We start from the raw sequence: 15,014 nt of genomic DNA, 5'->3' as shown, positions 1-15,014 counted from the left end.
TTTTTACTAAAGGGTCTAGTATGCTTTCTGTAACAGGTGTACCCCACCTAAGCCCAGAACGAAATCTAACTACTTACCCCGACGACTGTCTGTCCGTCTGTCTGCTTGCTTTTGACGGCCAAACAGTGGAACCGATTTTGATAAAATTTCGTACAGGCTACAGAGCTAGCTTACCTATTTTACAACTCACCAAAGTTTAAAGTCGAAACCAAATACCGTTAAAGTAAAATGGACCTAAACATCATTGGTTTAAAGTCTAATTTTCAAAGTTTGCACTTGGAGTGCTGGCTATAAATATTAAATAAACAAACTTGAGCATTAAAATAAGGCTGTTAAAGTCTACTTTACTTTAACGCTGAAATGTTTCGACCATCGAATTCTATCAACGTTGCCGTTAGTGAGATGTAAAATCTTATACTAAGAGCTAGACGCAACACGTGAATTGCCAGGTGGGGTCACAAATTACCCCACCGGGCTGCAATTCCCCCGCTCGCAACTTTTCCCCCTTTTTCCAGTGACTAATGTTTGCGGGGGTGACACGGCACCGCGTGTGATTTTCCGTTGTAGCAACCGGTGATTTTGACTTAGGGTTGGTAAACGAGATATCAAAAAAGCCTTTCTAAGAAAGGCGACTACCCACTATCGGATAAGGACGCTTGGACAGCTCTCCTCTATCACAATGAAGTAATGTTACATATCAATATTTATAATAATTTTTGTTTTTATTTTTTAACAATCAGTTACCCTTAGAACCCTACAGAACCCTTATTATAACGTGTTTGTTTGTTTGTTTGTTGGTTTGTTGGTTTGTCCTTCAATCACATTGCAACGGTGCAACGGATTGATGTGATTTTTTTGCACGGGTATAGAAAAAGACCTAGCGAGTGACACAGACTACTTTTTATCTCGGAATATCAAAGAGTTCCCACGGGATTTATAAAAACCTAATTCCAAGTGGACGAAGTCGTGGGCATCAGCTAGTTTTTTATATTTTAGCAAATCAAAACTGTAAAATCAATTTGTTTTAGATAAAATGTGTATTAAGAATGTTATGTTTTCTTTTGTCAATGATTGGACGTTCAACTAATGTACTTACGTATGTCCGTTCCTATTTTACTTCTTAATTGTAAAAACGGAACAAAAATAATGCTGGAACATAATCCATACTTAATTTTCATAATCATAATCATAATCATTTATTTATTTTGCTCAGATATGGTAGGTACATGTAAATTATTTACATGGGGTCTTAAAAGTTAGGTAATCAGTTACATATCCTGCCAAGCATGGCGTGCAAAATTATTTCTAAATTATCTTCATAAATTATCTAATTTGATTGATTATCTAATTTAATTGGAAATGTGAAAGTGTGTCTGTCTGTCTGTCTATCTGTCAGTCTACTATGTTGACTCAATCGAAGTTTTGATGGACACACACTACTATCCTATGAATATAAGATAGTTTTTATCTCGGGAATATTTTTCGGGATTTTTAATTTATTTATTTTTACGCGATCATGCGCAAACGTGCCGCGTCCATGATGAGCAGGCTGTTGAGGAGTACCAACACTCTCCTCAGCGCATTGTCCATGAAATTGGATAGCCCTCTCTGGAGGTGCTGGAGTGGTGTGCACATAGGTGCAAAGAGACCCCCTCGGGCATTATAAATAGGATTAGTTTTAGTAGAATTAGTTGTTAAGTTAAGTTTAAGCTAGTAATAAGTAGGTACTAACATAGGTTAAGGAATTGTTTCTGTACTAACACACAATTATGGGTGTACTTATGCCTGAAATAAAAGTTTATTTATTTATTAAACCCTTAAATCCATGCGCATGGATTCGCTGGCATAGCTGGTAGTTAGTACTCAATGGGCAAACAAAATAATCAGAATAGCCTTGACTTGTTTAAAAAGGGTAGAAAATTATTTTTTTAGTTCCCGTGACAACCCTAGTTTCCATAGGTGACTAGCGGTGGCAAATACAATTTTCACACCAATAATTTTTCCCGTACGTATAGTTGACTTTGACAGCTTACATATCGATTTGTTATTAAAGTCGTCTGTCTGTACCTGTCTATGGTCGTATCCACGGTGAGTGTAAAGTAGCAGACTGTATCATCATCATGATCAACCCATCACCGGCTCACTACAGAGCACGGGTCTCCTCTCAGAGTGAGAAGGATTTTGGCCATAGTCTACCGCGCTGGCCATGTGCGGATTGGTAGACTTCACACACCTTTGAGAACATTATGGAGAACTCTCAGGCATGCAGGTTTCCTCACGATGTTTTCCTTCACTGTTAAAGCAAGTGATATTTTAATTACTTAAAAACGCACATAACTCCGAAAAGTTAGAGGTGCGGGCCCGGGATCGAACCCCCGACCTCCGATTAGAAGGCGGACGTCCTAACCACTAGGCTATCACAGCTGATACAGCAGACTGTATAGATGACGCCAAATTTCTTGATCGCTCTGAAGTTGCAATAATGTGAATGATATAGAGATACTTAGAAGGATATATTATTTTTTCTTCATCATGATCGATCCATCACCGTCTCACTACTGAGTACAGGTCTCTTCTCAGAATGAGAACGGTTTAGGCCATAGTCTGGCACGCTGGACCTATGCGGATTGGCAGACTTCACCCACCTTTGAGAACTTCATGGAGAAGGCATGCAGGTTTCGTCACGATGTTTTCCTTCACCGCTATAGCACATAATATTTAATTGCTTTAATCGCAAATAACTCTGAAAAGTTAGCGGTGCGTCCCCGGGTTCGAACCCGCGACCCCCCGAATAAGACGACGTCTTAACTACTAGGCTATTACCACATTTTCTTACGAGATATTTGTGTATGTGCGAAATAATATAAAAGCACTAGCTTATGCTCGCGACTTCATCCGAGTGGACTACACAAATTTCAAACCCCGATTTCACCCCTAAGGGGGTGAATTTTCAAAATCCTTTCTTAGCGGATGCCTACGTCATAATAGCTATCTGCATGCCAAATTTCAGCCCGATCGGTCCAGTAGTTTGAGCTGTGCGTTGATAGATCAGTCAGTCAGTCACCTTTTCCTTTTTATATATAAAAGCATTAGCCCGCATGACACCGGTGCGCAGTAATCAAAACAAATGCCATGCGTGTATGGCTCGGATAACATCGTCTCAGATTACACCACGGGGACAGAAATACGTGTAGCCCACAGGATTATTCAAATACTGCATGTTATGAGATATTTTTAGGCTATAATATTTTCTTTAATTTCTATCCTATCTCCTTTTATAATATTTTAATAATATTTTTTATATAAACATCGCATAAACTTATAATTATGATTAATATTATTATCTCGCAAGACGACTGTGGACGCCTATCAATCGCGGTTCTTAGCCAAGCCATAGCTTACGGACGCGTCCCATAGTTTGTTTCACGCTTTAACCTTGTGTTTTGTTTATTTATTTATTTTAAATAGTTGTAATACCTAGCTGTAAATTATTAACTACCCATATCTTATGTTTGGGAAGGCACTGGCCCCTAAGACATGGGATTTCCTAGTTTAGGGGTCAGGATTCCAGAGAGTTGATTACTGTACTGAGTTTAAATAAATAAATAAATATTATATTAAATATTAACTTGCATACATACAATGCATCGTTAATTTTTTAAATTATTTGGGTCCATTTTCGCCATTGTTCACCGACCTTTAGAAGTAGATAGCGGATTTGAAGAGCATTGTCTCTGTCATTGAGGCGGAGGCGGTATGAGTGACAAAGACAACGCTCTTCAAAGCCGAAATGTTATTGTAAGGCCTGTACATTATTTTTTGCTACGTTCTGTACTTTTGCATTCATATTATAACAGCTGTATTCATATGCTTGCGATTTCGTTTGCGTAAATTTTTATTTTATTAATAAGTATTCTACGTCCATTTCCAGAATCCAATCTATATTGAGCCGTGAAAAGGTATGTATCAAACAAACAGACAGACTTTCGCATTTATAAATTAGGGATAGTTGTGGATCGGGGCATATTTTTTGTGCACGCAGTGTACTCTTAGGTAGAGGCTGTTTATTTGGTTTCCTCCCGCTCTGATTATGAGTAATGCCGAAGTTTATTGCATTGTTTCGGATATAGGTGCCCAATTATCTTTCTTTGTAGTTAACACAGCTGCCTTTATCTAGCCTTTTTTTTTGTATTCAGATACAAGTTAGCCCTTGACTGCAATCTCACCTGTTGGTAAGTGACGATGCAGTCTAAGATGGAAGCAATCACTCACGATAGTTTAAACGCTAAAATATATTTGGCGGTTGTGAAATAAGCCTTTTAATATTTTATCTGACAAAAAAAGACGGGTAAGATCCCTTCATGTAAGAATATTTCCCGCGATAAGCCACCGCGCGATGACGGGCCGGGCTTGGCGGTAATCCCGGCACAATCCCGGGCGTCCCCGGGAATTTGAGCGGGATAACCCCTCGCACCTTGGGGGTAATTTATACTATACGGCCCCCACGTGCTGAATACCTAATTGGCATCTTAAGGACAATGTGTGATCGTTGAAATATATAGGTAAGGTCAAACTAAACTTTACATTTGCGCCATTCCCAAACTTGTAGCCGTTTTCTGGCTCATTTTTAGGGTTCCGTACTTCAAAAGGAAAAACGAAACCCTTATAGGATCACTTTGGATCAATTTCTTTTACCACTGAAAATGGTAATATATTCTTTCTTTTTCCATACAGACGGAGATGGATTCTTATGACCGATTCGTTAAACAGATTTTGACCCTACAGAGTTATAAATACTATCTGTCCCGGCTTTACTCACGTGTGTAGTCGACGTTAGCCCGACTAGTTTCGAACCCATACGGGGTCCTTTTATAATAGGGGGGTGGGGGGGGTTTCAGAAAAACAAAGAGACAAACGTAGACTCAGTCGTGCGCACCAATACCTACATAATCATCAAGAAATGTATCCCTACATTTCTGCACAAGTCGACAAGTCAGTGTGGATATAAGGGAGTTGGTATTGCGCCGATTTTTACGGATTTCCCCGTTATTCCCGACCCGCGCCTTTCACATCACATCACACAACATCGTGAGGAAACCTGCAAGCTTGAGAGTTCTTTAAAATACATAGTTGTGTGAAGTCTGCCAATCTACTCTTGGCCAGCATGGTGGACTATGGCATAACCCTTCTCATTCTGAAAGAAGGCCCGTTCTCAGTAGTGAGCCAGCGAAGGGTTGTAGATGATTCTATAAATAGTAAATACCAGGAAAACATAATCATCAAGAAATGTATCCCTACATTCCTGCACGACAAGTCGACAAGTCGACAAGTCAGTGTGGGGGATTAGGGAGGTGGTATTGCGACAATTTTTAAGGATTTCCCCGTTATTCCCGACCCGCGCCTTTCAAACTTAGTATTCATTTGCCGTGCGACAGCAGCAGCGCCATAAATTTAGATTACTGACGCTATTATGTACGGAGCGGTATCAAACTGACGTACTTTTCCAGTCGGTCACCTCTTCCTTTTTAACCGACTTCAAAAAAAGGAGGAGGTTCTCAATTCGTCGGATTTTTTTATTTTTTTTTTATTTTTTATGTATGTTCCCCGATTACTCGAAAACGCCTGGACCGATTTTGAAAATTCTTTTTTTGTTTGAAAGGGTATACTTCAAAGTTGGTCCCATTTCAATTTGGTGAAGATCTGATGAACATCTTCGAAGATAGATACTGGAACTCCTCAACGGATAAGAGTAAATTGCTCGCGATCAGTGTAATAGCTTAGTAAACAGTAGATTTTTAACCAGTCATAGCATAATTCCATGGAGCCACTAAAAATTGTAAAATAAATTTTTTTTACAAAAAAAATAAAAACCGACTTCATTACACAAACACTAAAAATTGAAAAATAATGTAATTTATTACCGAATATTTTATGTATACAAGAGTTAATATAGTTCCATAATAATATTTTTTGGGGTCGGTGCCAATGAGGTGCCATTGTGGAGTCTCATAAAAATATGAAGTCTAGACGATTCGCGCAGCTAAAGCTAATTGGCACCGGCACCAAAAAGTATTATTATGGAACTATATTAACTCTTGTATACATAATATATTCGGTAATAAATTACATTATTTTTCAATTTTTAGTGTTTGTGTAATGAAGTCGGTTTTTATTTTTTTTGTAATTTTTTTTTATATATTTAGATGGAATAGAAATCTTTTAAATCCCAGTCAGTAAAGCACTGTTTATCACACTAGTGCCCGAAGTGTAATCTCTCTGTAGCAACTGTCGCTCTAACCCCAGCCGGTCCGTTAGTCTCTAACGATTCGGTTAAACTTATCACCTACCGACTTCATCTATCAGCTGCTCGGAATTTTAACTCTACTCCGTTTGTTTTAGAGTAGAAAGTTTACTGAGAGAAGTGCACGCTTCGAATTTCTAATAGTTGGGCCAGGAAACTGGCGTTTTGATTCACTATAATATAAATAAATAAATTGTGTTTATTAATCCCGCACATTGCTATTGCGCTGGACCCATGTCTCATTACCATCGAAATGATGATGATGATGAGTTCGAGGCCGGCGTCCGCAATCCGGGCTCTGTTTTCTACTTATTTTTCCATTACTTGTGATATAAAACCTACCTACCTGCCAAATTTTATGATTCTAGGTCAATGGGAAGTACACTATAGGTTTTGATTCCCTTTTCTTGACAGATAAACAGACAACGAATATAAGGGTTCCTTTTTCTTTTCGGGGTACGGAAACCTAAAAATCAACAAATATCCCCTTTGTTGATTTTTAGGTTTCCGTACCCCGAAAGGAAAAAGGAACCCTTATATTCGTTGTCTGTTTTTCTGATTTTTTTCAGAACATCATCGCCTCCCGCGTGGCCCCAGATGGGGCTCGAAACAGAACTTGCGGCCAATTAAAAGTTTTTAACAATTAACCGGTGGCAGTGACGCTTTGTTCGAGGCCGGCGTCCGCTTCTCCACTTACAACTTTGCGATGCACTTTTCAATAAAACGAACTGTAACAATCTCGTATTACCTATATTTTATTTAAAAATTGTAGCTCGCTGCAGGCTTGCCTTCTATACTTCTATACTAATATCATAAATAGGTAATGTCGTTAAGTTTGTTTGTAGGGGGTAATCTTTGAAATTACTGAACCGATTTTAAAAATTTCACCATTAGAAAGACACATTATTCCTGAGTGACATAGGCTATATATTTTTATTTTCAAAAAAATTAGAGATCGCTTCGAAAATTGCAATAAAGTGAAAAATGTCGTCTCATCTGTGAGCTTCCGTGGCGTGCGCTGCCTAAATAGTTAAAGTTACACGAAAACAATGTTCGGTGGAATTGTTCCTATTAAACAGCTCTAAAAAAAGTCCGCAATAGCATATATCTTAGATCTTTTACGGTAGGCTCAAAATAACCATTTTTATGGTTTTGAAATGTGGTGTAAAACAAAGCTTTACTTTCGGAGGTGTTTTTATTATCATAGTATTAATCCTTATTAAAATAAAATTGTTCGTCATCTCAACTGTTTAATTTAGATCGAAACTGCCCTTTGTATCATTTCATTTAGATTAATATCTTAGGGGATATCACGAAATTAAAATAATGGCGACGGCCGCGGCAGTCCGTGCGTGCAACGCGATTATATTGGAGGTAGGTAGGCTTGATGCTGTAAGGAATTGCATTCTTAAATCGTGGTGATACCATGGGATTGTTAAAGAATCATGCGTTTAAAAGTTTTTACGAAATTCGGCACTGAGATTTCTTGCATCACGGGGACGGGCTACTATGGAATATGGATAGGTTACTTTTTGTCCTGGAAAATCGAAAGTTCCCACGGGATCTTTAAAAACCTAAATCCACGCGGGCGAAGCCGCGGGGATCCGCTAGTTATTTATAAGTAAAGTTCAATCGATTTTTAAAGAAAAGATAAAATGTGAAGATGTCGAATACATACATACAGTGGTAGATGCATCCGACTATTCGTAAGCACTTGTAAAAGTTTATACGAATAAAAAAGATTTTCATTTTCATTTTCATTTTCATTTTTCATTTTCATTTTCATTTTCAATAGGTACCTGTATGGTTTTGTCACTACGACCATGTGTTTTTTCACTTTATACCATAACTAGCTGATTATGCAAAAATGCAAAGTTTTCCTCATAAATGGTGCGTTGGGAATAAGATGAAGGAGGGCGATAAAAATTGTCGCGTACATTTGTCGGCATTCTCTCGACGGCCCTGCGATTTAGATTAGGGAAATAAATTGGTAAAGCTATCTTTGTCTTTTGTAAGTTATATTCGTTATACTAAATTGATTAGCACAACGATATTATGATGCTTTGTTGAAGACAATAATAAGAATGGGGTGTTTCCATTTTCTGTTATCCTGGTACTTATCTCATGGTACAAAAGTTACAGTACGCGGCCGAAAGTGATGAACATCGGCCTTTAGGACATATTTCAGGTTTGTAGAGCGTGGTCTCTGTCATTCACATCCATATGACGTTTCATCGGTCTCAACGACCGAGACAGTGCTTTACAAATCTGCTATCTCCTTCTCTAAAGATCGATGTTCATCACTTTTGGCCGCGTACTATACAACAGAGCGACAATTAAACGTATTAATTTTTTATATTCATACGAAAATTATTATGATTTTTTCATATATTTCTTGTTATTTTAAGTAAATGGTTAAATTGTTATAATTTTAATTTAATCATATTAATCGAACCCTCTTATAAGACCGCATGCGCCCACCACTGCGCCAGGGAGGTCTTCAAAGGTCTGCAATACTGCAATATGTCTGCAATGTGCTAGATTTAAATTAAACCATTTAGCCTTTATTGAAGCTTCTTATTTCGCGTTTGAAGTTTGAACGGTATAATGGGGCAACAAAATTGGCACTTATTGGCTTCTAGTAGAGATGGAATATTTTCACAGATAGCAATTAGCATGTGAAAAATCATGAGAAAAACCTTTTCATATGTAACACTTGCTATCTTATTTAAGTAGCATGTGAAAAATCAGGAAGTGAAATCTTACAAGTTTCAAAATTATTACTTTTATTGTATTTTCACGCACGCACTGTCTTCGACCCCCCGCTAAAGATTATGCGAGCAAGAACACTCGTATAATTTCGTCTTAGATAGTGATACACATCTAATTAAATTAATGTAGCCAACCATCGCTTGCTACTTTCATGAAAAGCGAATTTTGCCACTTACAATCATAAATGCAAAAATTCACTTCTCGTGAAAACCAACCTGCAAAATATCAGTCCAAAAGCGCAATAGATCTTGATGATAAATCGCCTGTGAAATCGCTGTGATGAAAAATAACAGATAATTTCATCAAATGAAAATGATTTAAAATTAGCAATGATGTACATCGCTAGCCTCTAGTGTATGGCATTGAATTTTGACTCCTCCAATTTGGCAATGCAGAGCGAATGGTACGCCTATCCATTAAGCTTAATTGCCATCTGTGACTGCGTTCTCTATTTTCATTGGGAGAGGCAAATATTTATTGTTTTCAACCGACTACGAAAGGCGGATTAAATGTCGAGACCGCCCTAGCATCTTATAAGCGCCCCTCTAAAAATTACTAACTAACTTCAAAGGAACGATGAATCGACATTTTGCTATATTAAAGAAGAGGTGGTCACTCCAAGATTTTGCATAGAAACCCATCTCTACATGATCGCACGCGCCCCTTTGTAATCTCGCGCCCCTAGGCACGTGTCTAGTTTGCCAATGTTTAATCTTTGCTGATTTCCAAGACTAACATTGTCAGCAGAGGTTGGTACTACGTAACCTTTGGCTCTCGCATTTTACATCGCGCCCGATGCTTACGTAACTCGATGCTTATCCGGAAAAAAATGCGGTTTTTGCGGCTCTAAGATCGTTCCTCCCGCTCGCGTGCTCTCGCTACCAGGACATCATAATTTACGCAGTCATCTACTGAAACGGCCGCCCAAAGTCTCATTGAACTTAGGGATAATCCGCCACTGCGTGTTTGCATGATCGATTCCCATCATTTACTAGATTACGTCTTGATGCCCGCGATATCGTCTGCGTAGATTTACAATAGGTTCTTAAAAATCCCGTCGGAACTCTTTGATTTTCCGGCATAAAATAAAATAAAATAAATAAAAATCTTTTTTATTCGAATAAACTTTTAAAAGTACTTTCGAATAGTCGGATGCATCTACCACTGGTTCGGAATGCCTTTCTTACCGAGAAGAACCAGCAAGAAACTTGGCGGTTGCTCTTTTCAAATATTTGATATAGGTACAAGATTATGCCATGTATAAAATAGTATTTGCAGTCTTGTGCGTCGTCGGAACGAGCTGCAGGTCAAATCCACGCTCTTTTATCATTAAGATAATCTTCAATTGTGTAATATGCTTTTTTCAGGAGCATATTTTTAATAGATTTTTTAAACTTGTGCAAAGGTAAGTCCAAAATAGTTTGCGGGATTTTATTATAAAAGGTAATACCCATACCCACAAATGACTTTTGGACTTTCCTGAGGCGGAAGGTAGGAGCTGCAAGTTTGTCTCTGTTTCTAGTTAGCCTATTGTGTAGATCACCAATTTTCTTGTAATTTCAATAATATCATTCTCCAGGCCTTTAAGTATATCCATGCAAAAAATCTCGTCGATCCGTTGCTCCATTAAAGCATCCGATAAAGCAATTAACCAATAAATCAACAAGCACTTTCGCATACTTACAATAAAACCCATTGCGAAATCCAACATGCACTTGACTAGTTTTTTATTTTTCACACAGACAAAACAAAAAGGGAGTTCGGAAATCTGGTTTCTAAATCAAAACAGCGGCATCCGAATTACTCTCTGGGCACTCTGGGCAGGATCGCAATTTCCTGTTTTCTATTTGGCCGTTGGAAAAAGCGTGGAATGGATGGAATCCGGGGCCGCGTCAGGAATCAACTGGCAGTTTAAGCCCGTGGTATTATTGTTGCTACTTTGGTACAAGTCAAAAGAGATTATAGAAATAGAAATAGTTTTTATTTGCTAGAATGTGGTACAATTTGGTCTTAAATCTATTTTGCGCCCTTGACATTCAACCAATAACTTGGTGTGCAAATTATTATAGTATACATTTCGTAATTATTATTATAGTGCACCATTAGTGCACACATTTTGAGAACTCACTCGCCATATTAGCTTAATGTGTCAACTGTCATGTCAAAAGTACATTTATTTTAGTCGTATTTTAGTCCTTTTAAAGTGACGCAGTACGCTCGGCCGTAATTGTTGGCGCACCTCGGGTCGGGTAACCTGTTTGCTTTACCCCTAACACTGTATGAGAAAGGCGGGAGGCACGATGATTTTCACAGAAATCAAGCGCGCGAAAAGGGTTTAGGAAAAGTATTTTTGATAAAAAAATACTAATTGTAAACCTATGTTTGCAAAATAAAGATACTTCAACTAATTTTTTTTTTTTAAATTTACATCGCGCCCGATGCTGACGTTACTCGTCTAGAAAAAATGCGGCTTTTGCGGTTCCGGGATCGGGTTGAATCCTTAAGATTCCTCCCGCTCGCGCACGCTCGCTACCAGGACATCATAACTTACGCAGTAATCTACTGAAACGGCCCAAAGTCTCATTGAACTTGGCGGCAGTAAAAATCTGATGGGGTCTAATGACAGAGATTTTGCCGCGTTTTTTACGATCTCCAAGTGCCGGCGCATCGGAATTTGCGAGGAGCAATAAAATTAGACGTCTCAAGTCTTTTTGCTGTGTAAAAAGGAGAGTAGGTGCTTACTTTATTTTATTTTCGAGTCAATTCGTTTTTTTTTCGATGACAGTTTTACGTTTGATACCAAAATCAAGTCACTCTACCTATCTAATATCTAATTATACCTATAGTACCTACCAACAGTAGTCTATACACTTAAAGCTCTAACTGATTAGGAAGAACGATAGACTGGCTTTTGATACAATATAGAAGGCAGTTTTAAATAGCTATTTAAGTAATCTACAAGGCTTTTAAATAGCTATTTAATAATTTTAAATAGCTATTTAAGTTATCGACATAGCTCAACGGGTTGCGAAGCTGAAGTGGCAATGGGCAGGGCACATTGTTCGTACAACCGATAGACGTTGGGGTCCCAAGGTGCTGGAATGGCGACCTCGCACTGGAAGACGCAGCGTTCGAAGACCCCCTAGGGGGACGGACGACATCAGACGAGTCGCAGGGAGCCGCTGGATTTAGGCGGTGCAAGTCCGTGGCGTGTGGAAGTCCCTACAAGAGACCTCCGAGTGAACGTCTATTGGTTGTTGATGATGATGATGATGATGATGGCAAGGCTTTTACAATAAACACTCTGTTTATGCAAAAATCGAAGGAAAGCTATTAAAATAATAATCTTTATTTTTTTTGAGATAATTCAGTTCAAAATTACACGAAGTGAAAATTATAACAATTTTTACTAAGTATAATTTTGCGTGTAATTTCAGCTTAAAATAAGCTACAAATAGCTTAAAATAAGCTGAATTTCGAAGCTTTAACAACGGGGGGTGTAACTCAGTGGTAGAGTGTCTGCTTCGCATGCTGAAAGTCCTGGGTTCAAATCCCAGCACCTCCAAATAAAATTAAAATTTTCCTTTTTTTTGTCACAATAATATTTCATTATGCCTTTATTTTTCAAGGGGAAAAAGTATTCTCAACAAGAATTAAGGCTTACGTAGGCGTTCGTGATATCGCTGTTGTTTGTACCTAATTAGACTATTTTAGAAAAGCTAAGCCGATTTTCAGACAAATAAATCAAAAATAAACGTGCCTACATAATGTAAATGCGAAAATTTTGAGAAAGGGGTTGTCATACATTTTGCTCTATGTATATAACACATCTGTGTGTAGTTAAGATTTAGCCATATTACTATGATTTAGTAGGTACGGTAAACCCATACTGTGCCCATGGTAATTGGTATAGTACGCGACCGAAAGTTATATATGCAAGTTATGTGCCTGTATTAGTAACTAATAGTTAAGAAAGCTGTAGATAAAGGTTTTTTTTTTAATTCTCTTTTAAAAGTCACTAATGTGACTATGTGGCTCTCGTAAGTTTACAAAAAATTATTCAGACACTTAAATCTAGATCTAAATACTACTTATTTACTAATTATTTCTACGACTTATGTTATTACGGACCATCTTGTACATACTTTTTGCAGCTTCGGACGTCGGGTTTGCCAAAATAATATTTACATTTCCCAGCGGCGTCCTGTCCAGCACATCAATCACTCTGGACACATTCCGTCAATATAATATTATGATATCTAACACCATACCAGACCATCAATAAGAGTAATTTATTACCTATTTGGAATAAATCATTTGACTTTGACTTTTGACTTTTGATACACATCTTCCCTTGCGCCTGGACAGTCTGGACAAATAAGTGAAGGTGACAGCTGTAGATAAAGGTTGATGTATTAATAAATCTTTGTTACAGTCCGTGGCCGAAAGTAATGTCCATGAACCTTTAGAAGGAGATAGCAAATTTGTAAAGCACTGTCTCTGTCGTTGAGACTGACAAAATGTCATATAGGACAGAGACAACGCTCTACAAAGCCGAAATATCATTCTAAAGGTCGATGTACATTACTTTTGGCTGCGTACTGTAAATCATAATTTTGACATGACAGTTGACACATAAGTAAATATGGCGTCCTTTCTCAAAATTTACTCAATAAATCAATCAATCAGCCTGTTTGCGTCCACTGCTGGACATAGGCCTTCCCAAGAGCACGCCACCACACACGATCCTCCGCCTTCCTCATCCACCCACTTCCCGCTATCTTCTTAAGGTCGTCAGTCCAGCGGGTTGGAGGTCGTCCCACACTGCGCTTGCTGATACGCGGTCTCCACTCCAGAACTCGTCTGCCCCATCGGCCATCGGTTCTGCGGCAGACGTGGCCTGCCCACTGCCACTTCAGCTGGCTAATTCGTTGGGCTATGTCGGTCACTCTGGTTCTTCTACGGATTTCCTCGTTACGGATTTTGTCCCTCAGAGAGATACCCAACATAGCCCGCTCCATAGCCCGCTGAGCGACTTTGAACTCCAGGACAAGGCCAACTGTCAGTGTCCACGTCTCAGCGCCATACGTCATCACAGGTAGGACACACTCATTAAAGACAAAATTTACTCACTATGGTTTAATTTTATTCAGATAAAATAAGTCATAAAAATAAAGCAAGTTGAGACTTCTGGCAAACTCCTGGTAATTAAATAGGGGTTCAGTTTTATTGAAATAATACCAGGGTCCCATAAGCCCGGGTGACAAGTGACAATCGTCCGTCCTCGATCCGCGAGATGAAATTAAATCATCCGACGACACTCCGCACCTGCCCAAAAACCGATTAAAATGATGGAACGGTGCACGGATTTTTTGACACAGATTTGAATAACCTGGAAAAGTCGCAGTGTATTGTTTTGTTGGTGTGAACTTTTGCCCATGTAAGCACGACATGGTGCGCACTGGTGCATGCGGCCTGAACAGCAGTGCTGACAGTGGCGTGCACAGGGTTTGAAGCCAGGGTATGCATTAGTTAGGTAGGAACCTGTTTACTGGCAGGTCATAATGAAAAATATGCATTGAGCTATTACAACTGGGGTAAGCAGTGCATTTATGCCTCTATGACCTGCACGCCACTGAGTGCTGATGAGTACATTTTAGTACTCCTGTGGCCCTACCGCGGTTGTTTGACAGCTACAATGTCACGATCGCAATCATCTCTGATTGGTTAATGCTCGCTCACTATTGGCCACAATGCATTGTTGCAACAAGAATCGCACATATTCAGCCAATCAGAACAATTGAGATTGTAATAATGATTGATGCAGGTTTTAGACAATCGCCCTACTGATCTCGTGCAGCTGATCTGCACCAAGCCATCATAAAAGACAGCAGGAAAATAAGCGGTATATCTAGTTGCACTGCGTCGTTGTTCTTGATTT

General features: G+C 38.8%; 1 non-coding gene across 1 annotated transcript; it reads left to right on the top strand.

Moving 5' to 3' along the window:
- The first annotated feature begins 12,566 nt into the window (after positions 1-12,566).
- Positions 12,567-12,638, top strand: TRNAA-CGC (transfer RNA alanine (anticodon CGC)). Its single transcript has one exon. It is a non-coding gene; the product is annotated as a tRNA-Ala (tRNA).
- The last annotated feature ends 2,376 nt before the right edge of the window (positions 12,639-15,014 follow it).

This window comes from Maniola hyperantus, chromosome 13, assembly GCF_902806685.2.
Source record: "Maniola hyperantus chromosome 13, iAphHyp1.2, whole genome shotgun sequence".
Lineage (NCBI taxonomy): Eukaryota > Metazoa > Arthropoda > Insecta > Lepidoptera > Nymphalidae > Maniola > Maniola hyperantus.
The sequence above is the reverse complement of the archived record's forward strand: the minus strand, read 5'-3'. Positions and strand labels throughout refer to the sequence as shown.